The following is a 15,932-nucleotide window of genomic DNA, read 5'->3' as shown; positions in this document are numbered from 1 at the left end:
CGTTTTGATAGTTTATTTACAGCGGTACTTAGTTGATTTGAATAATTTTTTAATGTAAAATTTGGATGTTTAATTATTCCATTAAAATTAAATGATTTTATGTACATTTAAAAAATAAATTCATGTAACGTTTCAAATTTTCAAGACATTTTCAATTTTCATTTTAAATTGTTTAAGCTTTTAATTTTTTTTCATTTTAATGTGCATTTAGTTTTTATATAGTTAATCCTGAATAATTTTCATAATGCACACACAGACGTAAAATATAATTAATTATACATTAAAATTAATAAGCTTCATGAAATTTTAAATGGTTGCAGCTCTCAAGATGTCCACAAGAGGGCACCACACCCCCATAGATGCTTGCTCACAATTTTTTTTTTTTCCTTTGGTAGTTAAAAAAAAAAAAAAAAATCCATGAAAGAATCAAGTTTAAAACAAACGTATTCAAAAAAAGAAAAAGAACCACACTTTTCAAGGGCTGTGTGAACAAAAGTGTCCCAACTGAGGAAGTTTTTTTTTTTTTTTTCTTCCCCCTCCAGCAGTGGACCTGCAAGGTTAAATGCTCTTTATAACTAACAAATACTCACAGTTGCATTTGTTGTTGTTTTTTTTTTTACGTCGACGCTATGGTCCGGCGAAGATACTTTTTGGGGTAAGGGCTTCCTGGCTACTGTCTTAGGAACAGCAAGCCCAGACCGCAAAAAGACCCACGCAGGACAAACTTGGACCCCTCTCGCTCTTGTGGAACCTGCACAGCCGCCGCCGTGCACCTGGACAGTTGAAGCAGAGGTACATTTGAGTGGATACACACAATGTGTTGCTTTGAGCGGGGTTCGCCACATTCAGTAACATTTTTTTACTTCTGGAACCATATTTGGTAACACAAGTTACCAAGTTGGTTCTCAATCGGATTTGTGGTGGCGTAATGTCCTTTTTATATCTGAGTTTGTCGTTTATTGGACGCCGAGCCAAAATATGGTTTCAGTTCTTTATCGGCTGACAAGAACCTCGTCAATTTAGCTCTCTTACCAGGTAACCTTAATCATGTGTGGAATTATGTTTTGTAACAATCCTTTATTGCCTGTCTGATGTCGTACTTCATCAGGTATGAAACTACTTTTAGTGTAAAAGAATCTTGATCGGCTAACCTTCACCGGACGTGGAACCGAATTTGGCAATGCAATTGATTATCGCATAACAGTCCTTTTTTTTGTGTTGGGGGGGGGGGCAGAACTATGTAGTGATGTTGTAATTTATCAGCTAACATAGCTTTATTGTGCAAGGAACCATATTTGGTAACAGGTCTTCACGTACCATAGACCTTCCCAATAAATAGCCACAACTTAGCCCAGGAATTTTTTTTTTTTTTTTTTGATAGGGGTAAGGGCAAATAGTCCCTTCTCAGGTAATATAGAAATTAGACTTGGGAGGTATTTGGTAGCATATCTCTATCAATAGGTAACGGTAATGTAGCCCTTTTTGGAGGGACCTGAACCATATTTGGTTCAGTAACTTTAATTTTGGGTTGGAACCATTTAGGAACATCACTTTTGTCACACCACGTATTAAATCGTCTTGGAAACACTAGCTTTTTATTAGGCGAGTAACCGTATTTGGTAACGATCTTGTGCGTTTTTGGGCCCAAGATGTAATTTTTTTTTTTTCCCACAAATATTTTATGAATAAACACTAACCGGCCACTCCACCACCAAAAGCTGCCTTTACAAAGACTAATGAGGGCTGTTTCTAATATTATGGTTGCATAGGACAAAATATTAGGGACACCACCCGTAATAAATATACTGTGACCTAATGGCTTTAAAAAAAAACATGTGGAGGACACGATGGAGCGCCTGTCTCTGCATGTGTGACCGTGACGTCACGCCGAGGCACCCGCCACACTTACCTCACTATGTGCGTCATACGTGGGGGGGGGGGGGGGGCGAGGGGTAGTGGTGGTGGTGGTGGGGGGGGGGCTGGTGATTATAGTGCCTCATCCTAATCTTTTCAATGTATATTTATTTTTCTATTAAAATGTCGACGATCGAGAACGTTGCCGGGCGAGCTCTTCAACCTACGCGCGTGCACGCGTGACGAGCACGACCGGAGCTGTCCGCGGTGCTGAACGACGGCGGCGTCGGTGAACGCCCCGAAAACAAACATAAGACGTCCACGCGTGACAAAGACGTGGAAAATAAAACGAGTGTGTTGTGTGCACGCGCGCACGACGGTGGGTGATGAATCGGCACTTGTTGCCTTCCATGTAACGTGCACGCGCGAACGTTCACACGAATGCACCGGCGACCGCACTGAATGAAACGCAATTTTCATGCAGTTTGGACGAAAATGGTCAAGATGCTCACCCTGCGCGTGGTCACTAATGTTGCGGCGACAAAAAAAAACCCCCCAAAAAAAAAAACATCTCTGGAAGAATTTGAGCGGTACCCGTTGACGTGCAGCAGTAAGGGTGCATGCGCCCCTCCACCAACGCGACCACCACTCCTGCTTTCACACAGCCTACCGTTTGCTATCATGTTTCATCTTCTTCATCCTCCTCTTCTTCCTCGATGAAATATGAAAAAGAAAGAAAGCTCCGGACACTCAATTCCTCCAGTCTGCTGCTGCTTCTTCTTGCTGGTGACCTGCATTGACGTCATTGCGTCATTAGGTTTCCCCTGGAAACACGGGAGAGCTAAAAATAGCAACACATTAATTCAAACCCCAGGCTGAGAGAGAAAGAGAGAGAGAGTTAGGGGAGGGGGGGGGCTCTTTTTTGGAGGCTATTCTTTTATAATGTCAACGTATATTTATATATGAGTTTGATTTCTTTTGTTGTACCTTTTCTGTTCATTTCATGACTTCTTCGAGCCTAAATGCACGTTGCAGCATTATGTAAATGTTTAAAACACAAAAAGGAATGCATTTAAAATCGTGAGTTTTTTTATTTATCTATATGTCCTTCTTTATGTTTTATCCGATTTGTATGATATGTATTTTAGTTATTATATTTGGATTCTGGAGACGTGTATTTTTGATATAATGGACCATATATTTAATATTTAGTCCAAGAGCTCCCTCTTATGGCATAGAAATGTACTACCACGTCAAGGCCCCACCTTGCTGCTGATTGGTTAAAACGCCTGTCACTCTGAAAAATTACGCAGAAGTGAGTTGAACTCATTTCGTACTTGGGGGTGGGGGGAATGTCAGCTTTCAGTTAACCTAATAAGTCAAAATACCATTCGTAAATTGTCCGCTAATGTGAACAATGATTATATTCTTGTTTTAATGATTAGTTCAACAGTAATTCCCTCGGCGAAGTTAGTTGAAACTCAAACTCCCTCGTGTGGCGTAAATATGTACTGCCACTTTAAGCATCCCCAAAATTCAAGTTTAATCTTCAAACCGTCAAACAATTCGAGGAGTAATCGAAATTTAAGTGGTTGGTTGTTTTTATGATAATTTGTAAAGCTTTTCCGGACGTTTGTGCAAAACCGGTGTCACGAAAGTTTTCTGCCATTTTGTTGGCTAAATCCTATGCCACGCCCACAATCGATCCGGTAGTGAATGAGAACTACAGTGTCATCGAGTCCTATTACAATACATCTCACAAGAACGGATGTCGGTATGTAAACAAACTATCTGCATGTAATCACGTTTTATATACGGTATATGCACATGTATTGATTAATTTAAAGTGTTTATGCCCTCACGCATGACTCTAATTGTCTTTAATTGTCGGTAGGTGGACCCCGAAGCACCTCATCTCGCCCGTCGCCATTATGAGGGTAAGAGTGCCAAAATGCATTAATAACCATAATAATTGTGTCCCATGAGTGTCAGTGTTGGATAATGATGCATTTTACCTCGCTTAGTGAGATTGTTAAAGTATATATACTATGACAGCCTTTTATTATGCTTCAAAGTGTTCGTAATGACTTGTACGGTTCAAGATGCTACGTCACACGTAGCGGGAAACAGGTGTGTTTCATTACCGCCAATGAGAGAGATAAAAAAAAAAAGCGTTTTCCCCCGGTTTTTGAATAAACATTGTACTTGTTGTATGTGGCTAAGATTAGGCTATGCAGGTTGGTAATAATGGAGTGCTTGTGATGCGTTTACTGCAAATCTAGAGCGTGATTGAATCTTTTGACGTGCGCAGTGGCCTGAGGCCGCTCAGCGCTACTTCCGCCATCTGCTGGCTAAAGATGGCCACTACACATCCATTGCTGCCATTCTGCACTTTTTTTTTTTTTTTTACAATGCAGTGAGAGATTCTCAACTGGTGGCTCGGGACCCACGAGTGGACCATTTTGGGTGGTAGTAAAAAACAAACCAAAAAAAAACAGGGGGTCCTCGGTTTTTGCAGATGTATAATAGACATGTTTACTGGTTAAAAGTTTACTGTGTTTTTTTTTTCCAAACTATTTTATTTATTCTTATCTCTCTGAAAGTGAGTCATGACTTTGACTAATGAATACTTAAAAAAATATTCTAAGCGGTTTAAGTGTGTGTATCATATATGAAAAAATAATTATATGCTTTCTCCTTTCTATATCAGATGTTCAAGTATAGAACGTATACATTTACATTACCCCCGCGGTTTATTGTTCGAGTACGAGTCCTTTAAAAGTCTCGATATAAAGCTAAGCTATTATTATTATTATTATTATGATCGGTTCATGACTTCGAAAGAGTTTTTTTTGGGGGGGGGGAGTGGTCATCCTCACAGTCTTTTTCATTCCCTACATCTCAGTTTTTGCATTTATAAATAAACAATCAGCTACCCCCCCCCCCCTCCCTCCCTCCCTTCCTCGCCTCCCCTTCACTCTTCTTTGGAATTGAAATGAGGCCAAAGATCTGAGACGCCCCCCCCCCCCCCCCCCCCCCCCCCAACGAAGGCAAAGGTGGTGCAATGAGCAGAAACAGCCTTCTCTCCCCTGACTATTCATGCTTCCCTGGCACATGCGGCCCTCATCTGAAAACAACCACCAGGGGGCAAGAGTGTTCAGGAGTGTACTTATATCCCCCCCCCCCCCCATCCCCCAGTCTTCACTGTGACCGCTTGGAGACGTACAGTACACTGAAGCAGGAATGATGATTTCCTTTTGGGGGGGGGTCGAAATGATTACATCACACATTCAGCTACTTTCCTCTGACATCACACCTGCAACAATGTCTTCCAGGCAATTCATCCCTGAAAGCTAACTCTTAGCTCATGTGTTAGCGTATTTTCCAAAAGCTGCAGCGTCTTGATTTTTTATTTTTTTTATTTTTATTATTTTTTTGAAGGGGTCTTTGTAAAAAGTTTGGACCAGGACCTTGAGCTTGGGAATTGAATGCTTACAGTGCACAACTCTATCTTCAAGGCTCTCTGCCCTCCACTTTTTTTTTTTTTTTTTTTAAATCGTTAATTATTCCCCGCTAATTGCCTGGATTAGAAAAGAACGAGGGTGGAAAGGGGGGGTCCTGAAGGCCAACACGGGCACGGCGGGGAGAAGCACAAATTGAACCTAAAGGCTTGATTGTGCTTTTTGAACCGTAAAACTATTTCCATTATGTATAAAAAAAAAAAAAAAAAAAAAAAGTGGTCATAGCCCAGCGACGTCCTTGTACAATGGTTAGTGTGAAAGGTGATTGGCTTTTTTTTACCGCAGTCCCGACTCGTCCAGAAATAATATTAGTATGTATGCGCTGGCTTTCTTAGGAAGGCGTGAAACTTGTGAGGAAAAAAAAAAAAAAAAAAAGAACCACCGGAGAATCGGAAAAAAACAAGAATCGGCTAACAACCGAAATATGGGATTGTTCCGAACAAGATTCCTCTTTGGTTTCCTTAAGGTGATGGATGTACCCTTGAGCAAGGCACCCACATCACTCACCTGGCCGGGTTCCGCTTTTTAAAGCCCCACACACTCCCAAGTCACAGATACTACAGTAAAATGTGTGGATTGCGACCCCACGTGGACAAAAAGTAGCACCAGCACCTTGCATGTTATTGTGTTTAATCACACAAAATGAACTTTTATCTGATTCATTGATGCGACGATCGTTGCAGCCAAAGTTTTGTCAGTGTGTGCTATCTCAAAAAGAATATCCAAATGTTGTTCTTTTTTTGTTTGTTTTTTTTTTAAATTTATTTCAGGAAAAAATAAAACAGTTACTCGTCATGTTGGCCACGGGGCATGAAATCTGACGGCTAATCTTTTTAGTATTCCGAGCAAGTTAACATGCGTAAATGGGGCGACGCTGTTTAGTTTAAATAGTTGATGCAGCAAGACAAAAAAAAAAAAAAAGGAGTGTGCCGGTTGGTTCGGTAAGTGACATTTTTAGGTCAGGACATAAGTGTGTGCTTTGTTTACAAGCACTGGTTGCAGGGCACTGAAGCACAGATGTTAAATTGAAAAAAAATAAAAATAAATAAATGAATAAAAAAAGGGGCTTGTTGCTCAGGTTGCGCATCACTTCTCTGCATTAGCAATTGCGCGCCTCTCAGTCTCAGGCCGATTCGGCCGCAAAGTGCCCCCCCCCCCCCCCCCCGAATTTTTTTTTTTTCAAACCGCTAGGTGTTACATTAGCACTTTTAAACGGTCTCGTCCATTCGATGGCGCATACATTAAAACGCGCTCGGTGGCGGTGGGTTCGAGGGGACGGGGGAAAAAAAAAAAAAAAAAATGACAACCATTGCGGTTCCAAACATTTGCCACCCAAAGGATTACATCCAATTTATGCCTCGTGAGCGACTATGTAGGATTAGTATTATCACTCTTGTCCAATTACTCTTATCCAATTTCCATTTGCAACCCCGCTCTTTCCATCTCATTCATTTGGTGAGCAGTTACCAAATGACGTGGAGGATGGCACGGAGTCCCGTCTTCCTCTCGGCGCTTTGCTCCGGATGGAAGGCCTTCGACTAACCCCCCACCCCCACCTCCGCCCCTTTTGTCCCCCCCCCCCGCCTCTCGGCGACGATCAATATGTCTTGTTGCCGCGCTGACAACAGCTGGCGGGGTAAGCTTTAGTTACCTCAGCCAAGGAGATTCTGCTTGGTTTTGTCCAACTTCCTTTTTTTTAAAAAAAAATTTTTTTTACATTGCACTCTCGATTTTTCTAATTAATATTTGGTCATCAAAATCCATCGTGGGTGAAACTCCCTATTCATCAAATGTGGCCCTTTTTTTTTTTGTTGTCAAAGTGCGGATGGCTTTCTAAATATCACGTGTCCCTTACAATTGTGAAAAAATGAAAATACTGCCAGCTTCACCTTCGCAACAGGAAGTGGGGCCTTAGACAAGGTGGAAGGAATTACGAGCAGTTCAAAGAAGTGGTCATTGTTAGCATCGACTAAAAAAAAAAAAAAAAAAAAAAAGTCAGGAAAATCTTACTAGAATATCTGAACCTGATTTTCTTCAGATGGGACTGGGGCCGTAGATTAGATGGGTGGAATTATGAACAGTTCGAAATTGCAGCCAGTGTTTACACAAAACATTTAGGCTTTGACGAGAAAGTGGAAAAAAAACAAAAAAAAAAAAGTCAGGAAAAGCCTGGTACAACATCTGAGCTTTATTTTGTGTTGTTTGAATTACGAACAGTTCAAAAAAGTGGTCATTGTTAGCATTGTCTAAAAAGAAAACAAAAAATGTCAGGAAAAGCCTACTAGAAAATCTAGACCTAGGGTTGATTTTCTTCAGATGCGACTGGGGCTTTTGGCTATGTGGAAGGAATTATGAACAGTTTGACATCGCAGCCAGTGTTAACACAAAACATTCCGGCTTTGGCTAGAAAGCAGGAAAGCCTACTAGAACATCTGCACATTCTTTTGGGTTGTTTTTCTTCATCTGGAACTGTGTGGAAGGAATTATGAACAGTTCGTGTTAGCAAAAAAAATAAATAAATAAATAAACATTCAGGCAGACCTCAAATAAAAAAAAATAAAACATTAAATGGAGTTGTACAGGTTGTAGATCACATTAATGGTGGGAAAAAAGTTTTGAAATGATTTGTTTGTCATCTTCACAGGCTTCCATTTTACATCGTTGACGCCAATTACCATCATCCTTGGGTGACGAAATAATCGCGTGGGCTATGAAAAATGTTATTCAGCTAACTATTCAATTAAAAAAAAAAAAAAAAAAAAAAAAAAATGCTATTAGACAGAATAAACACCAGAAATGTCATAGTTGGCTCTTAATATATTCAAATAAAAATAATTAGCAATTAGGTCCTGTGTTTTTGGAAGGAATAAACAAGATGTTATTGGGGGAAAAAAAAAAAAAAAAAAACACCCCAAAAAATATGTCATGGGTCGTTTAGCTACACACTTGAAAGGGAAGTCGTTCCAATTCGTGAATGTTGCGTTTGTGGAACGTGAAGTTAAGCGGCGAAACCGTCTCAGCGGGGCGGCCATTTTGTCCCTCGCAAATTGCGCGGGGCTCAGATGACGAGCAATCACGGCTCACCTGTTTTCTGAAACGTAGCCGTGATTAAACAAGGAACACAAGAGCGCTTTAGGAGAATACCACGAGTTATAAAAAAAAAAAAAAAAAACGACCAAATAACTGCCTTAAAAAAAATTCCCACAACACTTCTTACTTCTCTTTTTTCCCCGAGTGGAGTTCATCATCCATTTTATTGATTTTTGCACATTCTTAAAATTGTTGTCGTGTTCATCCTTAAGGTATTGATGCATGGTATCGGATCCTTTTTTTTTATAAGCGTATCATTTGTGTTTTGGCGTTTTGGTCCAAACGGGCTCAAAATTCATCTTTTTAATCTCCCGTGTGTGGGAAAATAGCGTCTATTAATCGTTTTACTTTTCGTTTTAATATTTGGGGGGGGGGTGGTGTTCGTTGGAGGTATTTGTTCAAAAATTCTCACAAGCTAGCATCTTTCTCCCCCCCAAAAATCGCACCTCTTTTTTTTTTTTTGATCAAATCACGGCGAGGGAGGCGGTTACATGGGCGCGTTTCCATCCTTGATCTTCCAGCGGGGGAGGAGGAGAGAGCGCCGGATCGCGAGGGGGGGCGGGGGGTTGGGCATGGGGGGTGAAATCCTCTGCATTGCAGCAGGGAGGCAGACTCCGATAGACGCAATGCACTTGCCGGGGAAACGTTCATCGAGCGTACTTTTAGCGAGGCAAAAATTGCTCATCGCGCGGTTGATTCACGCGCGCGACACCTGCGGCTAAAGTCGAAAGACAAAAGTACTCAGCAAATCTTTGGGGGCGGTAGCTCGAGCAATTAAACAATTACCTATCGCAGTATATATATATATATATATATATATATATAGCAAATATAACCCTACCCACTGGCATATATTCTTGATCAACTGCAAAGAATGACTACTATTACTGGAGATGTACTGTATTATACTTGCTGGATTTTCTACAGAGACTTCACAGATATTAGTGGAAAAATGCGATATTTTATCTTGGTAAAATTCAAAAGTTTACATTCCCCCCCACCCCCAAGTACAAGAAAAAAAGAATTGAATGAAAAATGGAATGAATCGTTTTCTGACTTGCACTGAATGTTGCATTTTTTTGAGCTTCGTGCAGCTCGTTCGGCTACTTTGCAGTCTTTCTCATATTGTCAACCTGGATTTGACTAGATGAGGAATTTAGGCCCACGCAGTCCGACGCGCGCGCGAGCGCGAGCACGGTTGGGTTCATGTACCTTTCCCGCTCCCTCTTCCGCCTCTAACACTTTCGCCTCGGAGACCTTTTCCCAGCCCTGTCTTCTTCTTTTGCCGTCATTACTCTCCTCCCTGATACCTTTTGCCAGGCCGGAGCCCTCCCGCCTCTCCTTGCCGCCTCCCCCCCCCCTCCCGAGGCTGCGTCTCCACCGTCGGGGATCAGAGGCCGCTACCGGTCGATATCTCCCACCTTGTCAGGCGGCCGTCCGAGGCCCCTTTCATTGATCCCCCCCCCCCCCCCCCCAACACCCCCCCCAGCCGGCGTCGAAGCCAACTGACATTTTGTTTGTGTGCGTTTGTCGAGTCCGCGACAAAAATCGATAAGGTGCGATCATCGCTCGCGCGCCCACGAGTCGCCGCCCTGCTGGTTAGCTTGTGACATTCTTTTGGTCGTACGTTCAACTGATAGTCATTTATATTGATGACTTAAAAAAAAAAAAAGAATGTGCAGCCAATCCATGCATACGTGCGGTTGTTGGTTTTCCCACTCATTTTTTGGTGTTTTTAAATATTTCTTTGGGGTTCAATCAGGGCTGCTCGATTATGAACACAATCTCAATCACGATCATTTATTTTTGGGTTCAAAACAAGAAAATGTTTAAAACGTTAAAAAAAATATAAAGGCAAATAAATGTCTTTGAAACACTATGTAAGTTCCTTTTGGGCCAAACAAAATTGATTCAATTAATTATAAAATAGAAAATAAGTGCAAATGGATGAATTCAAGTATGATTTCCTTGCGTTTCGATTTTTACGATTATGCCAATTTTGTCATCGTGGAGTGTGATAATCGTATTTGTAATTGAATTTCGATTAATTGACCAGCCCTAGATTAAATAATTTTTTTCCCCAATGCATTTTATTGGGCGTCAACAATTTTTTTTTTTTATATATATGCAGTTCACCTTTTTGTTCGCCGTCCGTAACAAATGTGATCCAAACCGTGGTCTTAAAACCAAGGTGTAGGGATGTAACGATGAATCGAAAATCTATTTAAAATCGATTCGCCCCGATTCATTGAATCGATGAATCGAAAATCTATTTAAAATCGATTCGCCACGGTTCATTGAATCGATTAATCGAAAACCGAGCTGGTTAACTCAATTAGTCAAAATGATAAAAATGTCAGATGCCATCTGGCCCATGTTTGTGTATGATTTTGCCCCTCCCAGGTGAAAGTTGAAATGGTAGCTCGGGACAAAAATTCTGTAACGTAACAACCACGCCCCGTCGCGTCACGCACTGCAGCAATCATCCGCCGTCGAAGAAAGCCCTCACCCTTCGCTTTGAATTACGACTTTAAGCATCTTTTTTTTTTTTTTTTTTTGCGCCGTTGCTTACTTTAACCTCAAGGTTATTTGGGAGCAACTTGATTTATTTACCATTAGCTTGTTTCTCCGTCCCGCGTCCTCTCGCCCGTCTCCTGTCTGCCCTTAATGCTTTCAAGGCCGCTGAGTCGGCATGAATCCGCGACACTTTTAGCACAACTTCCCGTGACGCTGCTTGTACATTGTGTGTGTGTGTGTGTGTGTGCGTGCGTTGACCTAAGCTGTCCACGTACGAAGCAGGCGAGGCGCGACGCCGGCCATTTGGCTGCAGGCTTCCGCTTGATGCGCGTTGTCATTGTCAAGACTCCTCAGTGGACACAAACGCGCACACGAAGCCGAGTGCGTGGACAAAAGTGTCGGTGCGGTGCATTTGGGCCGCACCAGCCCGCAAACCCCTCCCAGACCCCCCCCACCCCCACCCCGATGCATCCGAAGTGCAAAGAGAAAGGGGATGTTCTGACACAACGCATTTGCGAGATGACTCCCAGAGTCTCCTTGAAGGACCTTCTCGTCGTCTCCGTGCGCCGTCAAACCGCGGACGCGCGTGCGTGCGCAACCGTCGCTTTGCTTCCTTTGTGTAATGTTACTTAACTCGGTCACTGACCGATAATTTCCGACCCTCTTTTACCCTAAGGTTGGAAAAAAAAAAATAGAAAAGAAAAAAATATATAAGTTCCCGGGATCGAATGACTTGACCGTGAAATTCGTCTTTGGCAGTGAATGAGTTGAGGACACAACATGGACTAAAAATACTAGCACCTCTGAATATATTTAAAATAAATAATATAGAACCCTTTTTTTTTTTTTCCTTAAGACATTACAATTTTTTTTTTTTTTTGAACAAATGAATAGCATTTCTATTTCCAAAATTAAGCAAATACTAATTTGCGTTATTTTTCCCAAACAGTCCATTTTTTTTATATGCTAAACTGTTTTAATTGAAATTGATTTTGGAATATATTTTCGCAAATAAATTGATTTCATATATCGGTATATCGTATGTATATTTATTCATTTATTTATTTTTCTTTCCGCAGGACATTTCAGCCCAGTCGTCACGGGCAGACATTTTGAAAGCCGCCTTGAGTTCCTAACGACGGTAAGCCTCAAATATACATGACATCATTGTACCCGGGAAAAAAAAAAGAAAAAATTCCAAAAGAAGCATTGTCTAAAAATGTGAGTCATGAATGCAAAGAGGGCCGTCGGTTGCGCAACGTTCCCGCAACGGTGCGTGCGCAATCCATTCTTTGTGTGCCACCTTCCTGCCTCGGGGGTTGTGCTCCTTTTCACGGGGAAGAGGGGTCAGTCTCAATTCTCCCATCATGCCGTCTCCTCACTTCAATAAATAAATACATTTGTCAGCCGTCACCCCGTCGCCGCAGCAGCGCTCGCCCCGGACGTTCTCTCGGCCGCGGAAAAGCTATTCGGAAATTCCCATCAAACTTGATGGCGGCGGCAACCTCTCCCTCGGCATCAAAGTTTGAAGGCTAAAGGGATCGCGCGCATCCTCTGCTTCGCGTGTTTTGGCGCCGAGCGGATGTTTACCCAGAGCTCGCGTTCATGTGAAAATGAAACAAGTTTCCAAAATGGGAGATAGCGACGATATGTTTATTGATCAATTTTTCAGATTTGCGTAATGTTGAATTTTTTTTTTTAATTTATTATTTTTTTTCCAATCATTGTACGCTACACACTTGAAAGGGAAGTCATTTAAAGTTCACAGAAAATTTAAATAAATACTTCCTTGAAGTTAACACTTTTTAAAATTGATTTACTATCGGCCATCAGATTTTTTAAAAAAGCCCGATACCGATATTCGTCAAAATACTGAATATCGGCGCCGATAATCGGCCCGGCTGATAAACAAAAAACACACTAGTGCACAGAGACAAGCATGGTAGCAATTTGAAAAAAAACCCCACCATTAATCGATCCGATTAATCGAAAGGGGGGAAAAAAATCACGATTAATCGTTCCGATTAATCGAAAATTCGATTCGATGACATAAAAGCACACTAGAGCTAATGCTCGACTCGCTCTCCTCATTACAGTCCCGAAACATTTGCTCACACCACAAGCGAAGGTGTGCTGCATATTTGGCTTCCGAAGAGACTTCTAATCGGGCTCTTTCCATGACTCAGCGCTACATGGCGACCCTTAATTAGCCAAACGCTAATTAAGCCCAATTAGGGGATCCGTGAACATGCCGGGTGAGCGTGGGGGGGGGGCGGGAGAGACCTCCCGCTCGCTTCGACTACCCGCCGGCGTTTCGGTGTGAGACTTTGTCGAAAAGTGCGGATTCTTTGAAACAATCTCAATCTCATCTCCGTCACTCAGCTGCGGGGCGGGCCGGCTCGCGCGGGGGCGCCGCGAGCGCCCCAAATAATAACACGGGCTCCCTCGGCGCGGCTCGCCGGCCTTGTAAAACAAAGTCGCGCGGCTTAAAACATTACGAGGGCTGCGGCGCACGGCGGCGAGGCGCTTTACGGCGCAAGCCGGCCGAGCCGGCTTGAAGGAAACGCGCGGCTCTCGCTATTGCCGAGGGGCGTCAACAAAACACCCCCGGGGGCCCGCCCGTAAATATTCCGAGATGCGTTGGAATATGCTCGAGAGCGACGAAGAATCGAGGATTGCGTCTTTGCCACGAGGCGGATGAAATCGTCATCAGGAAGCTCCCGTTGTCTCAATAGTTCTAGTCGGAATTTCTGTTCAATTCGACTTTAATCGAAATTCAATTGCAAATACGATATTACACTCCGCGATTACAAAATTGGCATAATCGTGAAAAAACGATTATTAATATTCATTTATATCCAACGCCCTATGTTTGATGACATAAGGAAACACACTTGAATTTATACATTTGCACCTTTTTAATTTTTTTTTTTTTTTTTGAATAACAAATTTTATCAATTTTATTTGGTCCAAAAGGAACTTACTTACTCTACTATAATCGAGCAGCCCTAGTGACGATTTTATTTATTTATATATTTATTTTTTACTCACGGAGATCACTACTTTGCTTTGGGGGCTCGTTTATGAGGCTCCTAAAATTGAGGTAGAAAATGTGAATTTTTGAGTACGTTGAGAAGTAGGGATGGAACGATGAATCGAAAATCGATTTAAAATCGACTCGCCCCGATTAATCGAAAAATCGAGTTGCTTAAATCCAGATGCATTGCACATTTTCAATGTGTAGCTCAAATGATGCTTTTTGCGCCAAATGACTGCGTGTTGCGTTTGTGGATGGCTGCAGAACCACACTCGTGCACACAGACAAGCATGGTAGCCATTTAAAAAAAAATCGAATCGAATCGAAAATCGGGAAGTGAAAATCGAATCGAATCGGGGCTTGAGTGTATCGTTACGTCCCTATCGAGAAGTCAAAAGAAGATGATTCATTTGCGACACTAATTCTAATAACTCAAAGAAGGAACTTAGCCTTTTATGTTTAATAACTGCTTCGGTCATTTTTAACTGTTACGATATCAATGCAAAATTATTACTATTATTATTCTTTTTTTTTCGAATAAGAATAAAAAGCAATCCCAATACTAAAATGTTCTTCAGCTCTGCACTGACGTCGGCAAGTCCCTTTGCGTTTTTTTTTATTTATTTATTTTTTTTACACCGCTCGGCGTTCTTGCGACTCTGACCTTGCTTCGTTTATACAAGCGTCCTCGGCGCTTTTGACAAAGAAATCCTCATTTATATTCCGCATTTGCCGACACGCCGCATACTCCTGACAAGCTTGTGCGAGCCCGGCGCACCCGCGCGCAGCAGGGAGCCATCACCCATGGGCGGGCTATACTGCAGCAGCGCGAAGGGGGGGGGGTGTAATGCGGGATACAACATGAAAATAAGAATTTGCAGTCAGGAGCCGTTGATTGCCGCATCCCCGTGTTTCAGTGCTCTCCGGCCTTGATCAATATTTTAGCGGACGCGTTACGCAACTGCGCTAATGTGTCTGCGTAAGTGTGCAAATGTGGGCCCCGTGCTTGACATTTGGCGGAAATGTCTTTCATGCACCCCCACCCCCCCACCCCGCCCCATCGCCCCTGGAGACCGTCCCGCATCAGTGCGCGCTAGCTAACGCTGGACGTCGCGAGGGGGCAGGGGGTCTTCCACGCTGGTGGAGCGCGTCCGTCAGTCTCGGTGCCACAGGTGAGTCACTTGGCTGCAGGACGTGCTGCGCAATCGCTGCACGCGCTTCACCAATGATTTTTCGATTACTGCCTTTAAAAAAAAAAAAGAAAACATAAGTGACGCAAGAAGTCGGCCATTTTGGTTTAGAGCAGCCGCATGTACTAGAATGTAACGATTCACTCAAACCCCCATTCGATTTTCTGTTCCCCATTTTCGATTCGATTCGATTTTTAAAAAAAAAAACTAGTGTGGTTCTGCAGCCATCCACAAACGCAACACTCAATGATGTTCGGCGCAAAAGCACCATTTGATCTACACATTCCAAATGTGCTATGCATCTGGAATGGAAAAAAAAATTAGTCATAATTTTTTAGACGAATTCAAGCAACTCGATTTTCGATTAATCGGGGCAAACTGATTTGAAATCGATTTTCAATTAATTGATTAACGGGGGCGAATTGATTTAAAATGAATTGTCGATTAACCGATCAATCGGGGCCAATTGATTTCAAATCGATTTTCGATTAATCGTTACATCCCTGCTCCAAATGCGGTTTGAGTTCACACCATTTTGCGTGGCGGTTAAGTTCCACCAATACTTCTTGTCTGTCAGTTTGACCTGGATTAATGTCAGCGTTGTTTGTCTCAAGCGTTGCCTCTCTTCGATACCGGAGAGTTCAAATCCCCCACCGGCTCTCAATTTTCTCCAGGCCCGAGGATAATGAATGTAGCCTGTAGCCCGCGTACTGCCAAGCAATT

General features: G+C 42.4%; 1 protein-coding gene across 10 annotated transcripts in view; it reads left to right on the top strand.

The window, feature by feature from the left end:
* Positions 1–3,549: 3,549 nt before the first annotated feature.
* LOC147126649 (semaphorin-3C-like) overlaps positions 3,550–15,932 on the top strand; it is a 95,368-nt gene continuing 82,985 nt past the window's right edge. For all 10 annotated transcript variants that reach the window (XR_015084649.1, XR_015084647.1, XR_015084648.1 and 7 more), the window contains exons 1-3: positions 3,550–3,628; positions 3,749–3,791; positions 12,062–12,123. The gene's annotated coding sequence lies outside the window, so the exon portion shown is untranslated. The remainder of the gene's footprint in view (positions 3,629–3,748; positions 3,792–12,061; positions 12,124–15,932) is intronic.

Source organism: Filicampus tigris, chromosome 22 (assembly GCF_054856515.1).
Source record: "Filicampus tigris isolate MCC_2025a chromosome 22, RoL_Ftig_1.0, whole genome shotgun sequence".
Lineage (NCBI taxonomy): Eukaryota > Metazoa > Chordata > Actinopteri > Syngnathiformes > Syngnathidae > Filicampus > Filicampus tigris.
This window is presented reverse-complemented; position numbering and strand designations above follow the sequence as displayed.